Below are 14,983 nucleotides of genomic sequence, written 5' to 3'. Positions count from 1 at the left end.
TATTTCTGCAGAGAGAAAGAGGAAGAATAAAGAAAGATGGAGAACAACGAGGTATGGTCTTCTCTATGAAACTGTTCCCAAATCCTCTTAAAGATTCTAAACTCAAAAAAAAAAATTTTGGTTATGAGTAGATTTTTGTAGAAACTGGTAAACAGACTGGGCTTCCTGCCTGAATTGATGTATGGGAGCATAGAGGCAGAAGCACATGGAAGCCAGTCCTGAGCACTCACAGAATCACAAAGAAGATTCTGGTGTTCATATCCTATAGAATTTGGGTTTGTCCAAGTTTAAACAGATCTCCAAGTTCCCTGTTTGGCATCTGTGTTTCATCTGGGGTCCTGTCCAGTATCATTTGAATTAAGGGGCAGAGCTGAACCAGGAGTACAGTATAATGACTTCCAAACTGTGGAATACACTGTGCAAGGAGATTAAGGGTTTGTTGAATTGGCTAAAAATGTTGATGATTTTGGAAATTGTATTTAAATTTAGAGAAAAATTACAGAAACCATTCTGAGATAGACAATACAGCCTTTGGGGAAAGTACATTGTTTAATATTGGGTATTTCAGAAAGAAGCTTGGTATGTGCTGAATCACAAACAAGATTGGTGGTAGTATCTGTCACAGTATAAGAACATACATAGGACTTCCTGGCATGCAGTGTGGTTTTGTTAATGGAGAGAAGAGACATTTTGTGGCAAATGCCTGCTAGCAAGAAAAACCATTGCTTCCAGAAGTTAAGGTCAGGAAATGGGAAAGAGGTTAAAAGAGGTGAACTACTCCAGCACCATGAGCAAAGGTGCTCATAGAAACACCTAACCTTTTCTTGTATGTGGGTGAGGGAGTGTGTGTGTGTCTGTGCGACCCCATAGACAGCAGCCCACCAGGCTCCGCCGTCTCTGGGATTCTCCAGGCAAGAACACTGGAGTGGGTTGCCATTTCCTTCTCCAATGCATGAAAGTGAAAAATGAAAGTGAAGTCGCTTAGTCGTGTCCGACTCTTCGCGACCCCATGGACTGGAGCTTACCAGGCTCCTCCGTCCATGGGATTTTCCAGGCAAGAGTACTGGAGTGGGTTGCCATTGCCTTCTCCCAACGGAAGTGCTAAGGGGGAAAATTCCCGATGCTAACCTCCCTAGAGGGAGGTGTTACAGAGGACACTTAACAATATCCAGGGTGGTCTCTCACTCTGAGGATGAAGAAAACATGGCACCAGGTTTAGATTGGGAATTTCATCCTGTTCTTGGGGCTTCTTTAAGCCTAGTGCTGTTGACTGTGTTGTTGTAGTGCTGCATCCACAGACTTCTCTCCAGGTTCCTTGGTGTCCTCTACTGCCAGAGAAGACCTTGTCTGGTTGAACTGAATGGGGGAGACCCCTCAAATGAATGAAGAGGTAAAGCTGGAAGAGGATTCCAATAAGACCTGCAGATGCTGGATGTCTCCAAGGAAAGCGATGGGGGAAGTTAGGGCTGTGTAGTGAAGTAGGTGTGGTGTGGAGGGAAACGGAATGCTAAGTAGTCATCATGCTTTGCCTTCTCCCTACTTTTACTTTGGGAGAGAACTTGATAAAAACTGAGACTGCTAATGTTCACCCTTTTCCTTTCACTCAGGGCAAATTTTAATTAGATTCGGGAAAATTGCATTCACTAGAATTCATGTAGACAACATTCTGTTTAGAAAAGTGTATGGGGTTTAGAACAAGACTCCAAGGATATGCATAGAACTCTTTTGAGCTAGACAAGCAAAGAGCTTTCTTAGTTCTTGGAGGAGAAGAAAGGAGAGACTAGTACTGGTGGATCCACCCAAATGACAGAAAGTCACATGCTTTATAATGCGGCTCTCTTCATGACTGTGTACCAAGGTAATAAATTCAAGTAGCGCTTGAACAGGAGTGGATTCTTGGTGGCAGCCAATGAGGAGACTCTGTGTGGAATTATGGGAGAACTTGGATGGGAGAGCATGAAACCAGAGAGAAGGATGAGAAAGTTGAACATTACTTGTAACATTTTGCACTCTCACAGTCTGTATGATTGATTGGCAGGCAAGTTTAACCAGATTTGTGATGTATGTGTGTGTGTGTATATGTGTATGTGTGTTGTCACCTAGCTAAATAGAAGGAGTCATGTCTTCCTGGGAATCTTCCTGCCCCAGGATTTATATTCCCATGACAGCGCTTTATACCCTGTATTGTAATTGTAATCCCTCTGACTACTTTTTTTTCCCGCAGACACAGACATTTCCAATCCACTGAGTTATCACAATTCCCTCATTCAAAGGCTTCCTTGTCGCTCTGTTTCCATAGGAAGTCTGTGTAGATGAGGCAAAATTCTTTCAAATAATTTTAACCTTGTCCCATCAGATGGATCTAAGAAAATCAAAAGAAAAAGGGAGGGAAAGAATGGATTCATGAATCCTGTGTGACTGCCATACTCCTGCTCTCACATCTTTGTTTATCTTAGCCTCTTGCCTAAATGCCTTCCTTCCACCCAAATGTTATCTGTCCTTCAAGACCTAGCTAAAGGTACACGTCCTCCTGAACTTCTTTCTGATCTTTCTAGTCCTTGCTGATCTCTTTTCTAGCATTTATCTTGTCTCTGACTTCACTGAATCCTCTTTGAGGATGAGGCATGTTTTATACTTCTAAAAATTCCACAGTACAGTGCTGAGTACACAGCAAGCATTTCATTTAAACACATTTTTTACTAGATATGTGCGAAAGTGATCTACTGCTTTAAGATGTAAGCCCCTGGAGGCAGAGCCTAGGGTTTGCAGGTGTTTTTGTTTGTTCGTTTTTGTTTTCAAACAGAGCTTCACATGTTTTAGGCTCTTTGGCTATATTAAACAATGAAGGCCATGAGAATACTAGAACCTCATTAAAAGTTTACGCGGGGTGCGTGCTTAGCTCTGTTACTTTATGATGGATGTGAGACAGCAATGAGCTGTTCTGTAAGTGTCCTCCCAGTGGCCAGGCATGCCAGGAGAACAATTCTTACAGTTATTACCTACTGAGATTTTAACTGATTTCCCTTTGTGCAAATATTGCTGTAAGGCTAAAAAGCCCAACATCTTGACTTTGAATTCATCCTGAATTGAATAATGAATTATTATTACTAAGACATAAGAGCAAAGAATAAGTAGAAAATCAGCAACCATTGGTTGATAGTATGACCGGAAAAATGGAATTAAGCCAGTCTCTTTACTCGCTCAAAGAGCTCATACCTTTCTTAAAGCCTTGTGTTATTAATAATAATAATAAGAAGAAACTTTGTCAGCTACTTGGATCCAGAGAGCATTCCAAGACCAACAGAAATGATTTCAGGGAGCCAAGTCTTCAGGGTTTGCATAATTGCTAAACACTGTACTTCTCAACTTTCATAAGGCAAGGCCATCTTCAAAATTTATTTATGAGATGAATAATTGAGCCTGAAAATTTGATTCTGACATTTCCTGTCTGTTGTGGATCTCTGAAGAGCTGTCTTAATCACATTTTTAGTAGTGTCCAAGAATGACATTCTTCTGACTCCTTTTAAGCAGAGACTGCAGCAATTTCTAGCGTGAGTGATTGCCTCAGTTTTTGGTAGTAGTTTCCTTGGGGGCATGCAGTTTGCCTCTTTCACTTGTGGAGTAGGTCCTACAGAGTGGAGGAGTCATGTCCTTCCCCCAGACTTCCTCCATGCCATCAATACTGTGGAAGATTTGACTTCATGAAAAGCCTTTATGTATCATAGACAAAGGATATTCTTTTTCATCCTTATAAAAAGTGATCTTGCCCAGGGAGTCACATAGAGAAGAACTGGGTGAGGCAGGAATGAACTGACTCATTGATGTATCTCCCGTGAACTCTAGATTGCTTTAGAGGGATGAAATGAGCAGTTGAATGATTGTCTAAATTCCAAGGCAGAGAACTGGCTTAAGAACAACAAACACAGTTTGGGCCTGCATAAAATAGAGGGCTTTCTAGGGGATCAGAAAAAACCTGTTTTGCACAGGTGTTACTCTAATTGTGATCCAGAGCTATGGAGAGTTTCAGTGTGCTGCGATTTCTGTGTTGAGACCACAGCTGTTATAATTCAACTCTCTCCCCACCCTGCGTGGTGGTCTTGCATTGTTTCATAGGTCCTTAATGGGATGCACATAGAAAAGTAAAACAAGACATCAAGGCTTGTGCTTTGTGCTTGGTTCCAGTGAATGGGGGTAGCTTTGCTCCCACAGTTGGGTTTTGATCTGTCTAATAGGTCTTTGGAGAGGCAAATGTACAAACTGAAAACTTCCAGCATATAGAACCACTTGTTTTAGCAATTACAAGTGAAGATTGCACATTGCTCCACTTTTTATAGTGGAGCCCAAAATTAAAGGTAAAGAAACCCCTCTACTGTTCAGGATATGAGTTTCTGTTAGTAGGGTTTTTTAGTGTCATTGCTCATAAAAGTTGATTTGGTCCTGAATGTCAGTCTTTTGAATATAAAAAAATATATTTGTGTGTGTGTGTGTGTGTGTGTGTGTATATTATATATATATATATATATATATAATATGTATATATATTTCTGACTCTTGGGGTAGGAATAGAAAGTATCCATTCCTTTTTATTACTGGATTTACTTGAGTGTGGGTTATTTAGTAGTGTGCTTTTAAATTGGTGGATATGATATTCCTTGAGGGTTGTCATCCCAAATATAATTGGCACAGTAATTTGCTGTACTTTCTGGGATAAGGCAGTAAGATATTTCATTTCTGTGAAATTAAGCTTTTTAAAAATATCAACAACAAATAACTTTTCCTTGGTTATTCAGAACTCCTTATTGAACTATCAGTACGACTTCTTTTAAATTTTGAAAATGCTGTTACCCAACTATCTTGGGTGTTCTTACAGCTTTTCTTTTGTCTCTCAAGTCTATATAAATTGCTTTACAGTTACCTTCCTATATAGCTACATTTCAGGGCTTTTTTCCTCCCATTCTCATAGCACCTTATATATTTTATTGGTAAAGGGATTGTAAATTCTTCAAAGGTTAGGAACTGTTGTATATTTAACTCTGAATCTCTGTTATTCTGAATGTATTTATTAACTCAAAGATTATTCCCCACATCTTACTTCTTTCATATACCTTTTTCCTTTTTCTTATTATGCCTTCTTTGTATCATCCCACTGAGAGAGAGAGTATTTTGTTAATAATAACTTTAATGCCGTGGTCCTTAACTACATATTGGACTCATGTGGAGAGCCTTAAAAAATATTGATACTTGGGTCCCATTTCCAAGAATTCTGGTTGAATTGGTCTGTAATGTGTCCTGTGCTTTGGGGTTTTGTTAAAAGCTCCCTAGGTGATCCTAATATCCAGCCAAGGTTGAGAGCCACTGCTCTTGCGCCCTATCAATTCCAATCATGAATTTGAGCTTACTTGGGTTTGCACTCTATGCAAATGTCTAGCACTTTAATCTTTGCAGTGATATTTATTTAAAATGATTGATGATAATAATGATTACTAACAATAATAGTTATTGAGCACTTCTTGCCAGGCACTAAACACTGTCTTACAAAAATAATGAGATAAGAAATAGCATTATTCCCATTTTATAGATGAGGAAATTTAGGCATAGGAAAGTTAAATAAATTCCCAAGTCACACATTTAGTAAATGACAGAGCTGAGATTTGTATCTAGGCAAGTTAACCTCAAAAGTCCACACTCCCAATCACATTATGCTGTTGTCTGTTATACCTTCTTGGGATAATGACTCCTGATTAATGGGGATTTCTAATTACTAGAAACAAATTGCTAGCCAGTGACATAGTATTTCCTTATTGCCTTCATCTACTCAGCTCTGCCCTGAGGGGTATGATGAAGAAGAAATTTCTTCTAAAGAGGGACCAGACAGACCCCAATATACAAGAAAAACATGCTGCAGAGCCATGGAAACATATAATCCACTGTTTTCAACTGTGGTACTGTTGAGCAGTTGCATGTCCCCTTCAGTTGTGACAATCAGAACTGTTTCAGACATTGCCAAATGTCCCCTTGTGAGAACCACCACTCTAATCAAACAGCTTTCAAGCTAATAATAGTAATTAAACTTGGAGTAAGAAGATGTTTTGATTGATGGTGACAACTTATTTCAAAACAAGCATATCATAATTTATTTATTCAAATGAAAGGGTTTCTATCCAAGTAATCAACTGGGAAGATGACACTTATTCCAACAATGCTGCTGTTGTTGAAAACATTTAAAAAATTGTCTTCAGATCTTGTAGTACAACTGAAAAATACTATCCAGCATAATAAATCATCCTTTGCATGGTGAATTTAATATTTAGAAATCTCTGAAAGATATTTAGAGCCAAGTCTGGTGAGTAGGGTGTGTTGATGAAGATGAAAACTATTTTTTGTAACTCTAACAACGTGGTCTTTCTTGTGTGGCTCATTAACTGATAGCCATTAAACAAGAAGAATTCCAAAGAAGGTTCTGATTAGTGATGCTCTTCATAGAAGTTGTTCCAGAACTTCTCTGAAGGGCAATGCTCTATAATGCTCACTTCTGTTTGAAAACAAATTTCATTTTCTAAACATCATATATCATGCATGTACTAAGAATTTTCATGGATGAGCGAGTCCTAGTACTACAGGAAACTGGGAATGGTTCCTAAAGGAGGTTAATCTTATAAGAAGGAAAAGCCAAGGACTGGCCGAGGAAAGTTGGGGAAGCAATTCAGGTAGGGGCAGTAATTGTGCAAAGCTTGGAGGTAGGAGGGAATTAGTCATGAATTAGGGATGGTGAGCAGGTGCACTTAAGTAGATTGGAGAGTCTGAGTCAAGGACTGTGGTCTTAATCCTGCCCACATTATCAGTGTCACCAGAGAAGTTTATAAAAAGTGATAGCTGCTTGAGTCCCATCTGTGTGTGTGTGCTCAGTTGCTCAGTCGTGTTTGACTCTTTGTGACCCCATGGACTGTAGTCTGCCAGGCTCTTCTGTCCAGGGAGTTTGCCAGGCAAGAATACTGGAATAGGTTGCCATATCCTACTCCAGGGATACCGGACTATAAATAAGATAACCGCTTTGGTGGTGTCTTGAGTCTCTGTGTTTTGTTTTGCAAATCTTCACAACATATCTTAATACATATACGTGTCTGAGAATCAATTTAATAAGACATGTACTTGGTTGAGTAAAGGGAGCCTGCAATCCGTATTTTCCGTGCTTACAAAGTGATAGTGGGCCAGGACAGGCTTTTTAGAAGGGCAGTAAGACCCTCATGCAGTTTTCTATCTACCAAGATAGTGATACTGGTGTACTGCCAGAATCCTGAAGATTCACTGGGGCTTCCCTGGTGGCTCAGATGGTAAAGAAACTGCCTGGGTTGTATCCCTTGGTTGGGCAGATCCCCTGGAGGAGGGAATGGCTACCCACTCCAGTATTCTTGCCTGGAGAATCCCATGGACAGAGGAGCCTGGCGGGCTACAGCCCGTGGGGTCACAGAAGAGTTGGTCACAACTGAGCGATTTTCACATTTCAGTTCTGAAGAGATTAAATTACTTGTCCAAGTTCACCTAGCTAGTAAGTGCAAAGCTAAGGTATGCTTCCCAAGTCTTTTGATCTCACACATGAGCAGACCAGAGAAAGAATTAGGGAATTTGTTGGAGTACAGGAGTGGGTGAGAGGTTAAAATACTAATGGAAGGTGTCTATACCTTTAGAGGGTCTTAGAGAGCAGGAGGGAAGAAAATGAAAATTGAATACCCACCATGTGTCAGACTCTATTATCATTTAATCTTCCCAGTATCCCAGCAGGGTAGCAGTGGTGCCCGCAAGGGTACTGAGGCTCAGTTCAGTTCAGTTCAGTCACTCAGTCGTGTCCGACTCTTTGCGACCCCATGAATTGCAGCACGCCAGGCCTCCCTGTCCATCACCAACTCCCTGAGTCCACCCAAACCCATGTCCATCGAGACAGTGATGCCATCCAACCATCTCATCCTCTATCGTCCCCTTCTCCTCCTGCCCCCAATCCTACCCAGCATCAGGGTCTTTTCCAATGAGTCAACTCTTCGCATGAGGTGGCCAAAGTATTGGAGTTTCAGCTTCAACATCAGTCCTTCCAACGAACACCCAGGATTGATTTCCTTTAGGATTGACTGGTTGAATCTCCTTGCAGTCCAAGGGACTCTCAAGAGTCTTCTCCAACACCACAGTTCAAAAGCATCAATTCTGCGGCGCTCACTCAGAGAGGTCAATAACTTGTCTGATGCCACACAGATAGGAAATGAGGTTCAGACCACACCTAGGTCATCTGGCTCCACAGCTCATCATGCTTTTTAGTGCCTCATTAGGCCCCTTATCTGAGAGCAGCGATTTTTTACTGAGGACAGTTTTGCCCCCAGGGACATTTTACAATGTCTGGAGACATTTTGGGTTGTCATAATTGCGGGGTTGGTGGGGCTTCTACTCTGTCTAGTAGGAAGAGGCCAGATATGCTCATCAACAATGCATAGAACAGCCACAAAGAATTATCCAGCTCAAAGTGGCAGTAGTGTTGAGAAACCTTGAGGATGGTTGAAGCTCAGGAAGCTGCCAATGAAAGACAAGTTTATGGGTAAGATGATGAAGTGTCTTCAAACATTCATGTGTTAGTTTAGTATTTAGTTAAATCTAGCTGTCTCATCTCCTTCCACCTGAGAGGTGCTTGAGGCTGAGACATTGCTCACTGTAATCTAGTAACCGACCTCATGCCTTAACTGACTCCTTCTTTACAGGAGCCCTTCTTCAAGACCCTGCATGGTTTACCACAAGAACAGTTAGTTTCTGACCACTTATTAAGGTAAAGAGGCTTTTCTCCTACATTTTCCCTTTCTTTTTTCTTCTGTTATTATTATTATTATTAATTTATTTCTTTTTTGTGGCCCATTGAGTTCTTGGCAGATCTTTTAGATATTCGTTCCAAGTTTTTCTTTTTAGCCTTTTGTTTGAGGGAGGTGGATCCCTGTTTACCAGGACCCAAGTGGAAACGTCTAAGCCCAGAGGCCACAATAAGGCAGCCATTTTTAGTCACTCTCCACCTGGACTGAATCTGAGCCAGTAGATAAGAGGCAAAACATACCCATTATCAGGCCCCCTAAGCCATCTACTCCCCTGATTTCTCCCACGGATATTCTTGTTCCAATGCCAGTAAGCCCACATACTCTGTTTGTGGAGGCTTGGAGCCAAAATCCAGGTGTGATATTCCAAAGCATTCTTGTAGAGGAGTTTTCAGCTGGTATTTTGTTTACCTGCATTTTTGGCCAGTCTCACTCATTTGGGAGCCAAAAGCTTACAGAACTGAAACATCTCTAGCTTTTACCTTACCTATCTATAAAATATGCATGAATGCAGACTTTAGACAATATATCTGTGGCCATCAGTGACCCCTTCTTTGCCTTTGTATTTCTTTAGGAAATTCAAAGAGGCTGTGGAAACACCTCTTACTTAGCTACTGCTGATCGGAAATCTGGTACCCCCACAAAGTGCTCTGAGGTGCTCAGCAGGGAAAAAAAGCCCTCCAAAATCAAGGTATGTTGTTCTTGGGATTATTTCCTATTTTTTAGTAGAAGACTCTTCTTGAATGTTCATTTTAAGGCAGCGCTGGAGAAAAATCATAGTAAATAAACTAGCCATCAACGAGTTCTTCCACTCTATCATTTTAGGGAAAGACCTCAACATTATATAGATTTGGATTTTTGGTGTGTTTGGCTTTGGGGTCATCCTCTTTGACTTCGTCAAGGTCATTGTGTTGTTCCGCTCACTTTGGGGCTTGGCTGTGTGTGTTCTGGCTGGCTCTGACTTCCTGCCTAGCTCACCTTTGCTAGTGCTCTAGGCTTTATCTCTGTTGTCTGCCTTAGCCTCTGGTAAGCAGGGCAGTGGGGCAGGTGGAAGGTCATGAGTTAGTACACAGAGATTTATGTCAGAGGGCCTGCAGGAAAGTTCATCTCTTACTGTACTGTTTTGTTGGGAAACTGGTGTAAAGTGAGGACTACTTGTATATATGATCCTCCCTCTACTCTCTTGGGAAATTGAGTCTTATTACTTTTATCCTCAGTGTACTTGCCTTTGCATGTTTGAAAAAGAGCATTTTGTAATGGATGGAAATATACAAGTGTGTGCATTTGTATTAATTTTGTTGTTGAGACCTCTCTCAATCTTATTTCTGTTATCTGTAAAATAGGAATAACACTCTGGCATCTTCATACCATACCTGAATTAGAACTTTGCCTTGTTCACTGTATCTAGGATAATGCTTGGTGCTTTGTAATTACTTAATAAATGCATTTGAATAAATGAATAAATATAAAGTTTTCCAATTCTAAATGAATTTAAGATACTGTTTTCTCGGAGAGGAGGTTGCATTTTAATCTATTTTTATTAGACATAAGATAAAATAAAAATTTTTGATATTTCTGTCTTAACTTGTCTTATTTCTGGCCCTGTGCCATAGAACTAGCAGATGAGCACAAGGAATGAGATTATCATAGATTTTTCCGTGTTAGTAATTAGGGGCCTTTCAGAGTACACAGTGTTTTGTTTTGTTTTTTTTTTTAACTAAGCATGGTTTTAGTAGAAAATTTATTATGTGCTTTTACAGGGAAAACAATTGTATAGAATCTTCATCTAGATTATTTGCATCTCAGTTTTTAAGATTTATATGAAGAAAATACAGGATGTATGGTCTTTCTTAGTCCACTGCACTGTATATTGTGCGGAGACTTCAAAGACCCTTGATGTTAGCTTGCAGCTTAGGGGGAGTGAAGATATCTACAGTCTATGCCTGTCTTTTGATTCATAGATGTGATATACCCACACATGCATGCACACATGTATGCACATGTTATTAGGACAGTGGCAGCTCATTTGGTGAACCTTGTTGTCAGAAAAGTCAAACTTGAGTGTTTGCTTATGCCTTTTGTTAAGATTCCTTACTGTACTCATGTTGAATCTTAGGTAACTAGAGTTTGCATATGTCTCTGTGTAAATTACTCAGTGGTGTTTTTCCTCCTTTGAACTTTTCTGTAATTAAAATTTGAAATGTTAGGACATTTTCTACTGTTGGTAATCTGTCTGATCCTTCAGCTAAAAACCTCAGGACCACTTGAAACTTGGAATTTTTAGATTTGAGCTTTTAAGAGATTTCAGACTTTATACCTCACATTTTTGAAAGACAGTGAGGTGCGTTTACTATGTTATGTAACACTCTCACCAGGGTCTGGACCAACATACATAGTCAATCAAGCTTTACAATGAAATGCATGATATGTGTACCAAGAGAGACAAATCAAGACTCTAAATAGCCTTGTGGAAATTTAGGTCAGATTTTTGCCACCAAATGTGTTTTCAGATCAAGTCGAGTTTGCCGTCAAAAGAGTTGAGGAAAAAAAAAAACTTTTGCTTTTTAGAATATTTTGGTTATTTGAGTTAATGGAAAAATAATTGTAGACTGGTATTTAAAAAATACAATTATTCTATTTTTTTGATTTTATTAAGAAGACAGATCATTTTGTGTTTTTTTTTCTTTTAAACTTTTAATTTTGTATTGAGGTCTAACCGATTAACAGTGTTGTGATAGTTTCAGGTGAGCAGCAAAGGAACTCAGTCATACACATACAGGTATCCATTCTCCCCCAAACCCTACTCACATCCAGTCTGACATATATCACTGAGCAGAGTTCCATGTGTCATACGATACGTCCTTGTTGATTATCCATTTTAAATATAGCAGTGTGTATATGACCATCCCAAACTCCCTATCCCTTCTTCATGGCAACCATAAGTTCATTGTATAAGTCTTTGAATCTTTTTCTGAGAAACCTCATTTTACCCAGAGCCTTTTGGAGGGAGGCAGGTGGCTTGCCTTAGGGTCCGTTGTCCTCCACAGAAAGCCTACAGAGTTTCTGTTCACAATCATTTGAAAATCAGCTCAATATATTTCATTGTGCAGACTGTTAAAATGGCTTGGATTCCACTAGAGGGCAGTTGGGCCTTATCTCAGTGGACTTTATGGTTATCAGATCTGTTCCTGTCAAAATGACTAATTTTTGCCATTAACCACCACTCATTTCTGTTTCTTTTCAACACCTGTCTGTCCTATTTATCATCACCCACACTACTAATATATGTCAGTTATTCCCACACTTGCATCCAGCCTAGATTGTTCTTCTGAATTCTTATTCAGCATTTCTAGTTGGCTGTTTTAAAGACCATTGAATCTAGATATGATGAAGGTTGACCCCAAGAACTCTACCGCATGTTATCTACCCCTAATTCTCTTCTTCCTGTGCCCCTTGGCTCAGGGAAAGTCACCCCTGTCTATTTGCTTATGCAAGCCTTGGGACCTAGGCTTCATCCCTGATGCTCCCTTTCCTTCATAATTCCTCATCAGAGCGTCTCCATTTTACTTGCCAAATGTCTCTCACGGTCTTTCTGCTTTTGTATGTCTCCACTCCTAGCTACCAACTTTCTTATATTTGGCTATTAGCCACCTATTTAGTCTCCTAGCTCTAGTCTTGCCTTTCTCCCTTCTTCCAGATTTCTCTCTTATCCTCTGCTTTTCCTTTTGCCAACTCTAGACATTTCAATCTTTGTTTCTATCCCCACACTTTCGTGTTTCTACCCATTATGAAATGCTGTTTCTCAAACGTGCAGAAAGCCAGTACACTGAGGATGAAGGTAGTAAGACTCAATTTCCCAAGACAGTAGAGGTGGGTCATATATACAAGTAGTCCTTGCTGTGCATGGTTCCTTATATGTATGAATTTGAGTTAGCATGACTTAGTTAAATAACACCAGTCCTCCAATACCAGTCTCCCAGCAATGCAGTACAAATTTTAGATTTCTATTTAGTCACTTCCTCAGAAAAGTCTTCCCCTTGGAGGTTTAAGAACAGCTTAAAGGCACTTAAAACACCTTGTATTATTTTTTTTTTTCATGGCACTTATCATAGTTTGTAATTATCTCTTTCCTCCTACCTTTCCTGTGTCCCTCCCTCCCTTTCTTCTTTCATCCTGTAAATTGGCTTATTGTTGTCTGCCTTGTTTGTTCATTACATTAAAGGGCAGTGAGGTTATACTATCTCTAGCTTTTAACAGTGACTGGGAATTCTCAGTTAATAAAGGCTGAATGAATGGATAAATTAACAAAAACAGGGCCCATTTGTTTCTTGGGAAACTAAGAAAGACACAAACAAAGAAATTTTAGTGTGGAGTTTAGTTTACAACATACCCTCAGTAAATATTCATTGAATGGATGACAAATCTCTGGTGGTGGAATTGATATGAAGGACCTGTGTAGGGGAACTGAATCTTTCCAATACCTTAAGAAGAATTGTTTGAACAATTCAGGATGATATATAAAAGGAAGTTTAAAAAAATCACTCATGATCCATCTTGCTCCCTTCTTTTCTATTGTTACTCAAGTATTATATGGATATAGTCTTGTTTTAGATTCAGACCATACAGATGTTTGAAATAATGAAGAATAAAAGATGACAAACTTTTTCTATCGTCACTTACATTTTTCTACCAGAGGAAACCATTATCAAATTAAACGTACATTTTCTCTACTACCCCCTCTATGCATTTCACAATTATATATATGTACATGCATGCACGCTAAGTTGCCTTAGTCATGTCCGACTCGTTGTGACCCTATGGATGCCAATCTGCCAGGCTCCTCTGTCCATGGGATTTTCCAGGCATGAATACTGGAGTGGGTTGCCATGCCCTCCTCCAAGGGATCTTCCCAATCCAGGGATTGAACTTGTGTCTCTTACATCTCCTGCTTTGGCAGGTGGGTTCCTTACCACTAACGCCACTTGGGAAGCCCTATATATGTACATGCACTCACATTAAAACAAAAAATGGAAGAAAGAGAAAAACCACTTGAAGGCATGGGGGCCACATGGTGGGGGCCACCACATGAGGCAAAGCAGTCCATGAAAACACCCTGGTAAGACTGTTAAGGAGAGGAGAAATAACATATTTAGCCCAAAATTGATATGGTATAGTTCCCCCTTTCTCTGTGCCCAACCCAAACCACACTTCAGTGAAGTCTACTTCACACATATATGAGGACATACAAACAAAACAAAAAGCACCAAAAACCCAAAAGAAAAATAAATAAAATGGGACTATGTTGTAGGGAGAAAAAATAATTTCCCCTTTAGTCTTCTAGGTTTTTGGCTGAGACCCTCCTGTAATAAAATGATAGACTATTAAGAGAAAAACATACAAGTTTAATAATGTGTACATCTCCTGAATATGTGGGAGATATCCAGGAAAGCTGAGTAACTCTCTGAAAGCCACTACCTTAAATACCATCTCCAACTAAAGATGAAAGACGTGGGGTGGTGGTGGTAGGGGAGGCCAGTTAGGGGAAGTTACCAGGAAAATCACAGTAAAAGCAAGAGTGTGGCTATTTAGAGACTTAAAGTCAACCTCCTCTTCCTGGGGCTTCCTTGGTGGCTCAGACAGTATAAAGAATCTGCCTGTAATGCAGGAGACCTGGGTTCAATCCCTGGGTCAGGAAGATCCCCTGGAGAAGGGAATAGCTTCCCACTCCAGTATTCTTGCCTGGAGAGTTCCATGGACAGAGGAGCCTGGTGGCTTATAATCCATGGAATCGAAAAGAGATAGAAATGACTGAGTGACTAACACTTTCACTTCTCTCTTCCTGGTGCAGAGAGGGCAACACCCTTAACAAATGGAGATATCTTTTATAAATGCAGATTTTCTTACCAAAGGGTAACTTCTACTGGGTTTTCACAGATTCTTCAATATCTGCTGTTTTCTTTAAAAAAAAATGACCAATTCAAAAATTTCTTATGCCATAGGGGCATATTTTGGTACAATTCTGCTCTCCCAGTGTTTTTCTTACTATTCTGTAACTGTGCTCTTCTTAATGAGACTCAGAATTCTCTCAACACAATAGACTTAAGTTTACCTTATTCTTCACAGTGCTTCATAAGATGGATGTA

The 14,983-nt window shown here is 39.8% G+C and overlaps 1 long non-coding RNA gene across 1 annotated transcript in view; it reads left to right on the top strand.

Annotated features, from left to right (window-relative positions):
* Positions 1 to 11,395, top strand: part of LOC145516528 (uncharacterized) — a 52,405-nt gene extending 41,010 nt beyond the window's left edge. The window contains exons 2-3 of the long non-coding RNA XR_014061443.1: positions 8,739 to 8,803; positions 9,415 to 11,395. This is a non-coding gene — a long non-coding RNA (uncharacterized LOC145516528). The remainder of the gene's footprint in view (positions 1 to 8,738; positions 8,804 to 9,414) is intronic.
* Positions 11,396 to 14,983: the final 3,588 nt, after the last annotated feature.

The sequence above is a fragment of the Giraffa tippelskirchi genome, chromosome 8 (genome assembly GCF_054371585.1).
Source record: "Giraffa tippelskirchi isolate mGirTip1 chromosome 8, T2T-mGirTip1v1.2.pri, whole genome shotgun sequence".
NCBI lineage: Eukaryota > Metazoa > Chordata > Mammalia > Artiodactyla > Giraffidae > Giraffa > Giraffa tippelskirchi.
This window is presented reverse-complemented; position numbering and strand designations above follow the sequence as displayed.